The sequence below is a fragment of the Heterodontus francisci genome, unplaced genomic scaffold (genome assembly GCF_036365525.1).
Source record: "Heterodontus francisci isolate sHetFra1 unplaced genomic scaffold, sHetFra1.hap1 HAP1_SCAFFOLD_172, whole genome shotgun sequence".
Classification (NCBI taxonomy): Eukaryota; Metazoa; Chordata; class Chondrichthyes; order Heterodontiformes; family Heterodontidae; genus Heterodontus; species Heterodontus francisci.
Window position 1 is genome coordinate 2120038 of NW_027141631.1, and position 11743 is coordinate 2131780.

The 11743-nt window shown below is 45.4% G+C and overlaps 2 non-coding genes across 2 annotated transcripts; one reads left to right on the plus strand and one right to left on the minus strand.

The window, feature by feature from the left end:
• Positions 1-4347: 4347 nt before the first annotated feature.
• trnap-ugg (transfer RNA proline (anticodon UGG)) lies at positions 4348-4436 on the minus strand. Its single transcript is given in 2 exon segments — positions 4348-4383; positions 4401-4436. It is a non-coding gene; the product is annotated as a tRNA-Pro (tRNA).
• Positions 4437-8899: 4463 nt separating this feature from the next.
• trnar-ucu (transfer RNA arginine (anticodon UCU)) lies at positions 8900-8990 on the plus strand. Its single transcript is given in 2 exon segments — positions 8900-8936; positions 8955-8990. It is a non-coding gene; the product is annotated as a tRNA-Arg (tRNA).
• Positions 8991-11743: the final 2753 nt, after the last annotated feature.

The window sequence follows — 11743 nt, forward strand, 5'->3', positions numbered from 1 at the left end:
TGTTAGCGTTCATTAGCAGAGGGATTGAATTTAAGAGCCGTGAGGTGATGATGCAGCTGTACAGGACCTTGGTAAGGCCTCATTTGGAGTACTGTGTGCAGTTCTGGTCGCCTCATTTTAGGAAGGATGTGGAAGCCTTGGAGAGGGTGCAGAGGAGATTTACCAGGATGTTGCCTGGAATGGAGAATAAGTCTTACGAGGAAAGGCTGAACATTCTAGGCCTCTTCTCATTAGAAAGGAGAAGGATGAGGGGTGACATGATAGAGGTTTATAAGATGATCAGGGGAATAGATAGGGTAGACAGTCAGAAACTTTTTCCCCGGGTGGAGCAAAGCGTTACAAGGGGTCATAAATTTAAGGTGAAGGGTGGGAGATATAAGGGGGATGTCAGGGGAAGGTTCTTTACCCAGAGAGTGGTCGAGGCATGGAATGCCTTGCCCGGGGAAGTTGTTGAGTCAGAAACTTTAGGGACTTTCAAAAGGCTTTTGGATAGGTATATGGATAAAGGAGAATGATGGGGTATAGATTAAATTGTCCTTGACAGAGGACAAAGGATCGGCACAACATTGTGGGCCGAAGGGCCTGTTCTGTGCTGTATGTTCTATGTTCTATGTTCTATGTTTCAGTTTTTGGTTTGTGACTGTTTCTGCTATTGCTATGTGAGTTAACTTTGTGGAAAGAGATGCAGTGGTTTTTGTTGATCTTCATCCCAAGCAGCTCGGGAACACAGGAGTCTGTGCTCTACGGGCTATTCCCAGGGACGCACACCGAGACAAACATCAACTGCTGCTGGAGGACTATCAATTCGGTGAAAGATGCCCTTTGGTCTCCCTGAAATTTGCTGGTCTTCCAGCGAAAAGAGTTGTCCACCACCGAATGTTGCAGACTGGCACATTCCAAGGTCCAGGACTACGTGCTGAGGGACGCACCAAGGCTTGGGGCAGCCGCAGCAAAGGCTCAATGGGGAAAGACCACAGTGTAAGGTCCCCCCACCAAGCTGAACTGAGTGGCTGGATCCATGGGAAATCCCTCGAACTGTATCGGAGAAATTTTGTGCGCTGTAAATGTAAAAATGTATATGGCATGACAATGAAATGGAAGGGTTGTGAGGCAACTCATGATTGTACAGAGGGTAGCTGATCACCTTTGCACTGTTTGTATTTTTTGACTTGATGCTGTTTTAAACTGTTTGGGAATGTAATTTTTACAGATTTTTATGAATAAAGTATATTTTGGAAATAAAAAAAAAATGTGAGTTTCACCACATATCTTTCTGCAACTTGTATGTGAACATCAGCTTTTGTCCAGATCTATCAGTTTCTGATATAGAGTCATAGAGTTATACAGTAAAGAAACAGGCCCTTCAGCCCACTGTGTCTGTGCTGGCCATCAAGCACCTAACTATTCTAATCCCATTTTCCAGTATTTGGCCCGTAGCCTTGTATGCTATAGCATTTCAAGTGCTCATGTAAATACTTCTTAAATGTTGTGAGGGTTCCGGCCTCTACCACCTCTTCAGGGAGTGCGTTCCAGATTCCAACCACCCTCTGGGTAAAATTTTTTTCCTCAAATCCCATCTAAACCTCCTGCCCCTTACTTTAAATCTATGCCACCTGGTTATTGACCCCTCCGCTAAGGTAAAATGTTTCTTCCTATCTAACCCATCAATGCCCCTCATAATTTTGTCAACCTCAATCTTATCTCCCCTCAGCCTTCTCTGCTCTAAGGAAAACAACCCGAGCCTTTTCAGTCTCTCTTCATAGCTGAAATGCTCCAGCCCAGGCAACATCCTGGTGACTCTCTTCTGTACCCTCTCCAGTGCAATCACATCCTTCCTATAGTGTGGTGCCCAGAACAGTACACAGTACTCCAGCTGTGGCCTAACTAGCATTTTATGCAGCTCCGTCATAACCTCCCTGCTCTTATATTCTCTGCCTCGGACGATCTATATTGGCCTGTAATCTAAGGCTTTCCTCCTCACTATTTACGACACCACCAATTTTCGTGTCATGTGTGAGAAAGGGTTTGATTCTATCCCTATCAGTATCCGTTACATGCATGTGTTTTTAATCTGCACCCCCTCTATTTTATTCTCTGTACTTGTCAGCCTCTTGTAGGTGAGTCTGTGTTTTGCTCTTTATCTCTCAGTCTTCGAAGTATGAGCCTGGGTTTGTACCTAATTTTCTTTGTACCTTGCAGGATGGATATTGAAGAGAGGTTTTTACACATTAACTGCCAAATCCGGATAAGTGATTTTTGGGTTTCACACAGTATCTGTCAGTTTCTTGTCTAGGACTGTTGGTTTTACTCTGTCCCTGGCATTTGCTGGTTTGTTAGTGTGGGGTTTACACTGTACCTGTCAGTTTCTCATATGTGAGTGTTGGTTTCACTTTGTATAGAATCATAGATCACAGAATACTTACAGCACAAAAGGAGGGATTCAGCTCATCGTGCTTGTGCTGCCTCTCTGCACAAGCAACTCAGCTCATGCCACATCCTCATGTATTCCATGAAAACCTGATTTTTTTCTCCCTTCAGATAATTATCATATATCCTTTTGAAAGTTATGGTTGAATCTTCCTCCATCACACTCTCAGGCAGTACATATCAGATCTTAACCATTTGCTGCATAAAAAAGGTTTTTCCTCATGTTGCCTTTGGTTCTTTTCCCATTCACCTTAAATCGGTGTCCTCTGCTTACTCAGCCATGAGTAATATTTCCCATTGCTTTCTCAGCACTGATGAATTGTGAGGTGGGAGACAGCCAGAAGTCCCACTGAGCCGCACTGACTCCCAGCTGAAAAAGAAATGAGATAAAGTTCAATCTTTCACAACGAGATGCTGCAGAGAGTTAAGAGTCCCGAATGAAAGAGAGTGTTTCTCATACTGTTGTTGAATTTCATTTCAAACACTCCTTGTACTCTCTGCTAATGAAGCCTAAAAAATGGAAAAACTAAATGGCGCTCAAACTCACAACCCTGAGATTGAAAGCCCCATGATCGACAGACTGAACTGAATATGTCACTTCTACTGTACCTCTGTTTGGATGGATGCAACTGTATGCTCCAATGCAAGGGCAGCTTTCAAATCCTCCCATGGGTCCACACGTCAGACTAAGTTCCATGTTGTAAACTCAAGCAAAGGAAATCTGCTCACTTCCAAAACTATCAGCAAATTGAAGCTGATTACGATCAACATCATCAGAGGTCAGAACTACCTGGTGAAAGAAGACTCCCTGAAGAAGGATCCACAATTATTCAAAGGCATCGGCAAAGTGAAAAACAAGAAAATCGATGAGTCAATCCAAGCTAAACAGAAACACTGAAGAATTCCATTCCAGACCAGAACACAATTACAGGCATTTTTGTATTCAAAGCTGGGCATTAGTATTTAATAGTTGATATATAATTTTGAATATATTTGAATTTCTTTATTCATTTGGCACTGCTGAACATGAAGCAGTCTTCAATCATTTAATTTTTTTTTGTAAAATCTGACTTACCAGATTAAAATATTAGATCAAGGGAGAAATTTCAAAGATTACTGGACCAGTAATCCAGAGGCCTGGACTCAAAATCCAGTGACAGCCAGGACGTCAAGGCGGGAAACACTCCGCACTAGTCTGCAGTGAGCGATTCCATCGAAGGTAGAGCACAATCTCTTTAATATAAGAATGCATATTTTATAATAATTAATCACTCAAGACCTTCCTGGTCTCTGCATCTCAGCTGCTCTCTGGATAAACTTGCAGAAAGTATTTCAACCTGTAAAGCAGGAGTCTAGGGAATGTATAATGATATTTTCTAGCCTTCGGGCAATATTTTAATCAATACAGTGTGGGACAATCTGACTGGGCACAACTCCATGACTTTCTCTTTAACTAGTGACCTCACAATCAGTAACTTCTATGGTAACAATCTTCAGCTCATCACCTCCGGTACGTAGCTCTAATCTTAATGCACATTTAAACAACCTTTCAAGTCCAGTTACAGTTTTTGTTGCCTTACCTGCACAAGCTTAAAAAGTGAAAAACTGAAGCAAGTTTAACTGAACATTCTGGTGGTCAGTTCGGGCACGGGAAAAAAATGAAAGGACTCGGACCAGGTCGGATGTGGTGCTGTCAGGCTTGGGTCGGGTTTCATTTGCTGACCCGAGCAGGCCTTTAGTTACTGTTGCAACCTTATATTTCCACTTGACAATCTGAAAATTTTGTTCATTTCAATTTTGTCGACAAGCTCTTTGAATCCAGTTCCCCGGTCCTCAAGCAGGCTCAGTTTGGAAATCGATTCCGCTTTCTGGAAGGCTGAAAGCAATCGATGACCTTAAACTAAAAATGGCAACAGAGAAGGGCTCGTCTGGGATTTGAACCCAGGACCTCTCACATAATAATCACTTATATACCCAAAGCGAGAATCATACCCCTAGATCAACGAGCCACCGTTGGCATGGTTTTTATTCGCTCCTGTGGAATTTCACTGGCACCCACAGCCGATCATGCATTTTTTTCAGATCAAAACAATATCCTACAAAGCTGAAATAAAAACAGAAAGTGCTGGAAATACTCAGCACCTCTGACAGCATCTGTGGAGAGAGAAACAGAGTTAACATTTCAGGGTTTTCACCTTTTGTTTGAGCCATCTTTTCAGACTGCTTCTGTCCATCCAATCTCACTTTTTACTCTATCCACATTCTAAGGGTGGTGCAGTGGTGAGCACTGTAGCTTCACAACTTCAATGACCCCAATTCAGTTCTGTATACTGCCTGTGTGGAGTTTGCAAGTTGTTTATGTGGGCTTCCACAAGGTACTCTGGTTTCCTCCCACAACGAAAGACTTGTGGGTTGATAGATAAATTGACTGTTGTAAATTGGCCCCAGGGTAGGTGATAGGAGAAATGTGGGGATGTGGTAGGGAATTCTGGGTTAACATAGGATTAGTATAAATGGGTGGTTGCTGGTCAGTGCAGACTCAGTGGGCCAAAGGGCCTATATCAGTGCTGTATATCTCGATAACCATTCTCTCAGCAAATGCATTTTTCATGAAGTCCTCATTTCTTTTATTAATGACAATTTTATATTTCTGGCCCTTGCTTCATACGATACCACAAGTGGAATCATGTTTCCATCAACCCGATCAAACCCCTTCACTATTTCCTCATATTGCAATGTTTCTTTAACCCTGACAGACTGTGGAGTTTCTGCTGCTTGATTGCAGTTCTTGCTTCCCGCCAGTAGATGTCACCTCACTCCAATATCGTGAAGTTTACAAATGTGAGAGAGACACAACAGGAAATAATTGTTGACATTATAGTGAATGTGTGGGATTTAGAAATACTAGGAGTGGAGACGAGTTATTATTGAATTTGTCAAACCAAACATATGTTATAATGTTGTGTTAAATCTGTCACTCTGTTGTCTTGATTCTGAGAGTGACATAGACTCATCGAGTCATTGGGTCATTTGTGGTATAGAAGGAGGCCATTCGCCCCATCAAGTACAGGACAGCTCTCCATGGAGCGATCCAGTCAGTCCCACTCGTCTGCTCGATCTCCCTAGCCCTGTAAATTTATTTCCTTCAAATGCCCATCGAAATTCCTTTTGTAACCAACGATTGTCTCCACTTCCTCCGCCCTCGGGGGCAGCGAGTTACAGATCATTACCAATCACTGTGTAAAAAAGCTCTTCCGCACATTCCCCCTGCGTCTCTTGTCCAAAACCTTCAATCTGAATCCCCTAGTCCTTGTACCAATAGTTAATGGGAACAATTTTTCCTTGCCAACTTATCTAAAACTGTCATAGCCTTCGACACCTCTATCCATTCTCCCCTCAATCTCCTTTGAGACAGCCAGAAAAATCCCTGTTTTTCTAACCTAACCTTGAAAGTAAAACCCTCCATCCCTGGAACTATTCTGGTAAATCTCCTCTGCACCCTCTCAAGAATCCGCACATCCTTTCTAAAGATTGGTGAGCAGATCTGGATGCAACACTCTAATTGGGGCCTAACCAGTGTTCAGCATAACAACCCTGCTTTTGTACTCAAAGTCTCTATTTAAAAAGCCCAAGATCCCACATGCTTTGCTAACTATTCTCGCAATATGTCTTGCCAACTTCAAAGAATGATGGACATGTACTCCAGGTCCCTCTATTCCAGCACACTCTTCAGAACTGTAGCATTGAGTATATATTGCCTCTCCCTATTTCTTCTGCTAAAATGCATCACCTCACACTTGTCACTATTAAATTCCATCTGCCACCTGTCTGCCCATCCTACTAGCCGATAACTATCCTGTTTCAGGCAGTTCATATCATCCTCACTGTTTGCCACTCCTCCAAGTTTGGTGTCATCGGCATATTTTGAGATTCCACTCGATATTCCAAGATCCAAGTCATTAATCTGTAGCAAAAAAAAAGCAATGGTTCTCGCACTGACCCTTGGGGTACACCACTGTCGACTATCCTCCGGTCTGACCAAGAACCATTTCATATAACTCGCTGTTTTCTGTCCTTAAACCAATTTCCTATCCAAATGGACACTGACCCTCCTAATCCATGAACCTCAATTTTGTTAACCACCCTTTTATGTGGTACTTTATAAAATGCTTTTGTAAAATCCATATAAACAACATCCACTGCATTCCCTTCATCAACTTTCTCAGATAGTTTATCAAAAAATGCAGTTAGATTCATCAAGCATGAACTTCCATTTATAAATCCATGCCCACTCTCCTTAATTAACTCAAACCTCTCCAAATGACTTGATTTTTTCCCTGACCTGTTGGTCTTGTGCTTATAGAAAGCTCACCACAGAGCATGTATTTGGCAATGTGACTGTCATTCATTTGGCCCAGTCAACAGAGCCGCCTCTGACTCAAAAGGGCAAACATGCTGCGGATCCCTGCACGCTGGTGTACTTCCTCATTCGGCACTCTGTCCTGCCAGGAGATGTCCAATATCCATCTGAGGCAGTGGAGGTGGAAGCTGTTCAGCTGCTTTTCTTGGCTTGTATCAGTTGTTGATGCTTCTCTACTATAAAGGAGGGTGCTGAGAACACAAGCCTGGTACACATGGAGTTTTGTATTTTCGGTCAGTTTGCTGTCGGTTCGCACCCGTCTTCTCAACTTTGACATGACAGCTGCAGCATTGGCAATCCTGGTGCTGATTTCAGCATCAAGGGACAGATTGCTGGTGATTGTTGATCCAAGGTATGTGAACTGTTGACAACCTCCAAAGTGAGGTTGTCAATGTTGATGGAAAGTGGAGTCTCTACGTCCAAGTCTCTACGTCCAAGTGGAGTCTTGCCAAGATGAACAGCTTGTCGTCAGCTCTGGTATACAGGTGAACACCCCCATCTGTGTACAATAGCAGCATGGAGAAGAATACACCAATTATAAAGGATGTGATAACTAGACAGTTAGAAAATAATGATATGATTGGGCAGAGTCAACATAGATTTATGAAAAGGAAAACAGGCTTGAAAAAACCCGTTGAGTTTTTTGAGGATGTTACCTGTAGAACAGATAAAGGAGAACCAGTGGATGCTTTGGTAATGTCCCACACAGGAGGTGAGTAAACAAAATTAGAGCACATAGGATTGGGGATAATATACTGGTGTGGATTGAAAATTGGTTAACAGACCGAAAACAGAGAGCAGGAATAACGGGTCCTCCTCAGGATGGCAGGCTGTTACTATTGGGGTACTGCAAGGATCAGTGTTGGAGCCACAGCTGTTAACAACCGAAATAAATGATTTGGATGTGGGGATTAAATGTAATATTTCCAAGTTTGCAGATGACATAAAGCTAGGTGAAGTATGAGCTGTGAGAAGGATGCAGAGAGGCTTCCAGGGAACCTGGAGAGGCTAAGTGAATGGGAAAGAACATGGCAGATGGAATATAATGTGAATAAGTGTGAAGTTCTCCACTTTGGTGGAATAAACAGAAAGACAGAGTATTTCTTAAATGGTGAGAGGTTGGGAAGTGTTGATGCCCAAAGGGACCTGAGTGTCCTTGTTCATGAGACACTAAAAGCTCTTGTGCAGGTGCAGCAATCAATTAGGAAGGCAAATGGTATGTTGGCCTTCACACGAGGGGTCTTGAGTACGGGAGTAAAGATGTCTTGTTGCAATTGTATAGAGCCTTGGTGAAACCGCGCTGGAGTATTGTGTATAGTTTGGTCTCCTCATCTAAGGAAGGATATACTTGCCATAGAGGGAGTGAAACAGAGGGTCACCAGACTAATCCCAGGGATGGTGGGACTGAAACTGGGCCTGTATTCCTTAAAGTTTCGAAGAATGAGAGGTGATCTCATTGAAACTGATAAAATTCTTACAGGGTGTGACAGTGTGGATGTAGATAGGATATTTGCCCTGGTTGGTGAGTCTAAAATCAGGGGACCAAGTCTCAGAATAAGGAGTAGGCCATTTAAAACTGAGATAGGGCTGAATTTCTACACTCAGACGGTGGTGAATCACTGGAATTCTCTACCCCAGAGAGCTGTGGCAGTTCAATCATTGAGCATGTCCAAGACAGAAATTGTTAGAAATCTTGATACTCATGACATCAAGGGATATGGGGATAGCACGGGAAAGGGGCAGATAGAGGTAGATGATCAGCCATGATCGAATTGAATGGCAGAACAAGCTCGACGGGCTGAATGGCCTACTCCGATGTTCCTCTGTTCCTAAGAGAGTTGGCGCCAGCGCGCAGCCCTGCTTTACCCCACTGCTGATCTTGAAAGTGTCTGATGTTGCTCCATTGTAACTGATGGAACTGTGCATGTTCTCGTGGAAAGAAGAGATGATGCCCAAGAGTTCAGGAGGGCAGCCGAGTTTCCATCGCAGTTTGAAGAGTCCGTCTCTGCTGACAAGATCAAAGGCCTTGGTGATGTCATGCATAATAAGTGCGGCTCTGTGGCGCAATGGATAGCGTGTTGGACTTCTAAATAATGATAAAGAAAGCATTCAAAGGTTGTGGGTTCAAATCCCACCAGGGTCAGATTTTGGACCAGAGACAGAAGAGCACAACGGAACAGAGAGTTCACAAGTGTGTCAAAAGCACCGACTCAGAGACCGAGAAAGAAAGGAGCACAGCAGGAGCAGAGCAGGGGTAAAAAAATCAAGGAGTGACATCACAATGGAGAGTGAGAGCAGGGAAACAGAGAGCCGCTGGGGTGAGTTTCCAGGATTTGGTTCTTGCTTCGGTGCAGTGGAAGGAGCTGTTTGGTGTGGATCTGGTAAGCTGTGACATCACAGGCAAGCAGGTAGTTGATTGGTTTGGAAAAAGCTGCATGTTTGATGAGGATCTGGTAAGTGATTAAGGTCCATTTTAGTCCTAATGTTTAAAATAGTAAACAAACTAGTAGTAAGCTTAATAAAATATACAATAAAATAAACAATTGAATAAAATAATTGAGTAGTTAATTGAAACACGTTAAGGATGACAGGACAGGTGATGTGTCACAGCTGCAGCATGTGGGAGCTCCTGGATGCCAGTGTGATCCAGAGCAAACACATCTGCAGCAAGTGTAGTATCTGTTCTTATCAGTGCTTATTTGATTGAGAAGAGACCATGATCATTGCCTTTTGATCCTGGGGGAACTTTGAGTTAAATGGCTATAACCAATTTTCGCGTTTCGGGCCAGGGAGTGCGCAACACAGTTCGGGTGGTCGTGACGGACAAGGAAGGAGATGCACCGGTCGATCGCACCTTCTTCATCCATAAAATTCTCTTCGATTGCTGCGGATTTCAAGCGACGGAGGTCTTCTGCCTGCAGGATTTCCCCAGCAGTGGATACTTCGACGTGACGTTCCGGAACGTGGCGGGATGCATCAAGTTTCTGAAGGCGTTCAAGGAGAAAGGGGACCGGGCGCCACTGTCGATCCTCACAGCGGAGCCGCTCTTCACGCTTCCGTTTCAACGGGACCGGGTGGTGACGATTCACCTCTACAACCCCCATGTTCCGGTGGTGGATGTACTCACCTTTCTCGCCAGGTACGTCGAGGTGGCCGGCAGCAGCACTGATGTCAAGGACCCCTTTGGGATCTGGACCAGCAAGCGGCAGGTCAAGGTGACCTTGAAGGTAGATCCCAGTGGAGCCATCATCCACCCTCCCTCCAGCTTCGCTATCGGGGGAAGTTCTTGGTCTACGCTGGGCAGCCCAGAGTTTGCCGCACCTGTGGCAAATCTGGTCACATGGCAGCCAACTGCAGCACGGTTGTTTGCAAGAACTGCAAGGAGGAAGGCCATCAGACCAAGGACTGTAAGCAGACTAAGTGTTGCAACTTGTGCGGTGCGGCAGGCCATCTCTACAAAACCTGCCCCAAACGCTGCCTCAGTTATGCTCAGGCGGCAAGGTCCAAGGAAAGGCCGGGTGAAGGTTCGACGAAGGCGTCCGGTGCTGGAAAGAAGACAAGCAACCTTCTCCGCAGTGAGGAACTTCTACCTGAGAAAGAGAACAAAGGGGAGGCAGCTGAAACCAGCGACCCAGCACCTCCCCTGCACCTGGAAACCCCTCCTCCACAGACAGAATCAATGGAGGAGGAGGCAGCAGATGGACAAACTGGTCAGTGGAAAGTGGTACAAAGGAAAACCACAAAGAAAAGACCTCCAAAAGCAGAACAGGTCACCACCCAAACCAGTGGCAAGAGGAGGCTCTCTTCTGAATCAGACTGCAACAACTCCTCTTCACTGGACGGGGAAATGCTGGAGCGACAGCCCCTTCAAAAGAGGCGGCAGAACTCCGAGATGGATGATGGAGCATCTCAGCCCCCGGGCACTGGAAGCTGTGATGGGCCCGGCGTGCCCCAACCCCAATGCCCCACACGTAACGACGTGGCCAACGCATCTCAGCTCCGGGACACCGGGAGCAAAGACACGTCTGGCGCACCTGAGCTCCTGGAGACCGGGAGCTGTGATGTTTTCGAGGAGGAACAGATGGAAGCAGCTGAGGACAATCCAATCCTCTCTGCCTACAAGACCCCCCCCCCCCCCGATGTCACCCTCGCGGCACAAACCCTGCATGAAAAATCAGGAGTGGTTTCTGAGCCCATCCAACGTGAAACTGCTTGCGCATACGATGGGTATGCAGGAACATCCCGAAGGGGAAGGACTGGGACTAGCGAGAACAAACGGTATGGGAAGCAACAACTAATTTTTAGTAAAAAATGGGTGTAAGAATTGCTTCCATTAATGTGCGTAGCATTAAATCTACTACGCGATGTGTTTCAACCTTGGATTACCTTGCCAAGGTCAAAGCTGACCTACTGTTTCTGCAGGAGTGTGGAATACCACACCTAAGCACCTACAGGCCCTGGTCGCGATGGTGGTCCCACGGGCCATCGATCTGGTCGGGGGGTAATGACTGCCGTTCCTCCGGCCTGGGTATTCTGCTGCGGGGAGGTAACTTCACCATCTCCGAAGTTAAGGAGTTGGTGGGCGGCCGCCTCCTCGTAGCAGACGTGATGTACAACAACGCTCCACTCCGGTTGATCAACGTGTACGCCCCGGTACAACGCAGCGAGCGGCTGACCGTCTTCCAGCAGCTCCCACTGCTGCTGGCGACGTCCAGGCCGGTCATCCTAGGCGGTGACTTCAACAGCATCATCGATGCGGCTGGACGATCCGGCAGTGACGACAGCAAACTGGACGCTACGTCCAGATTCCTAATAGAAACAGTTAAAGATGCCAAACTACACGACGTCTTCAGCAAACCTGCAGACGGAGCGCAGCGCAGATACACATGGTCAAGA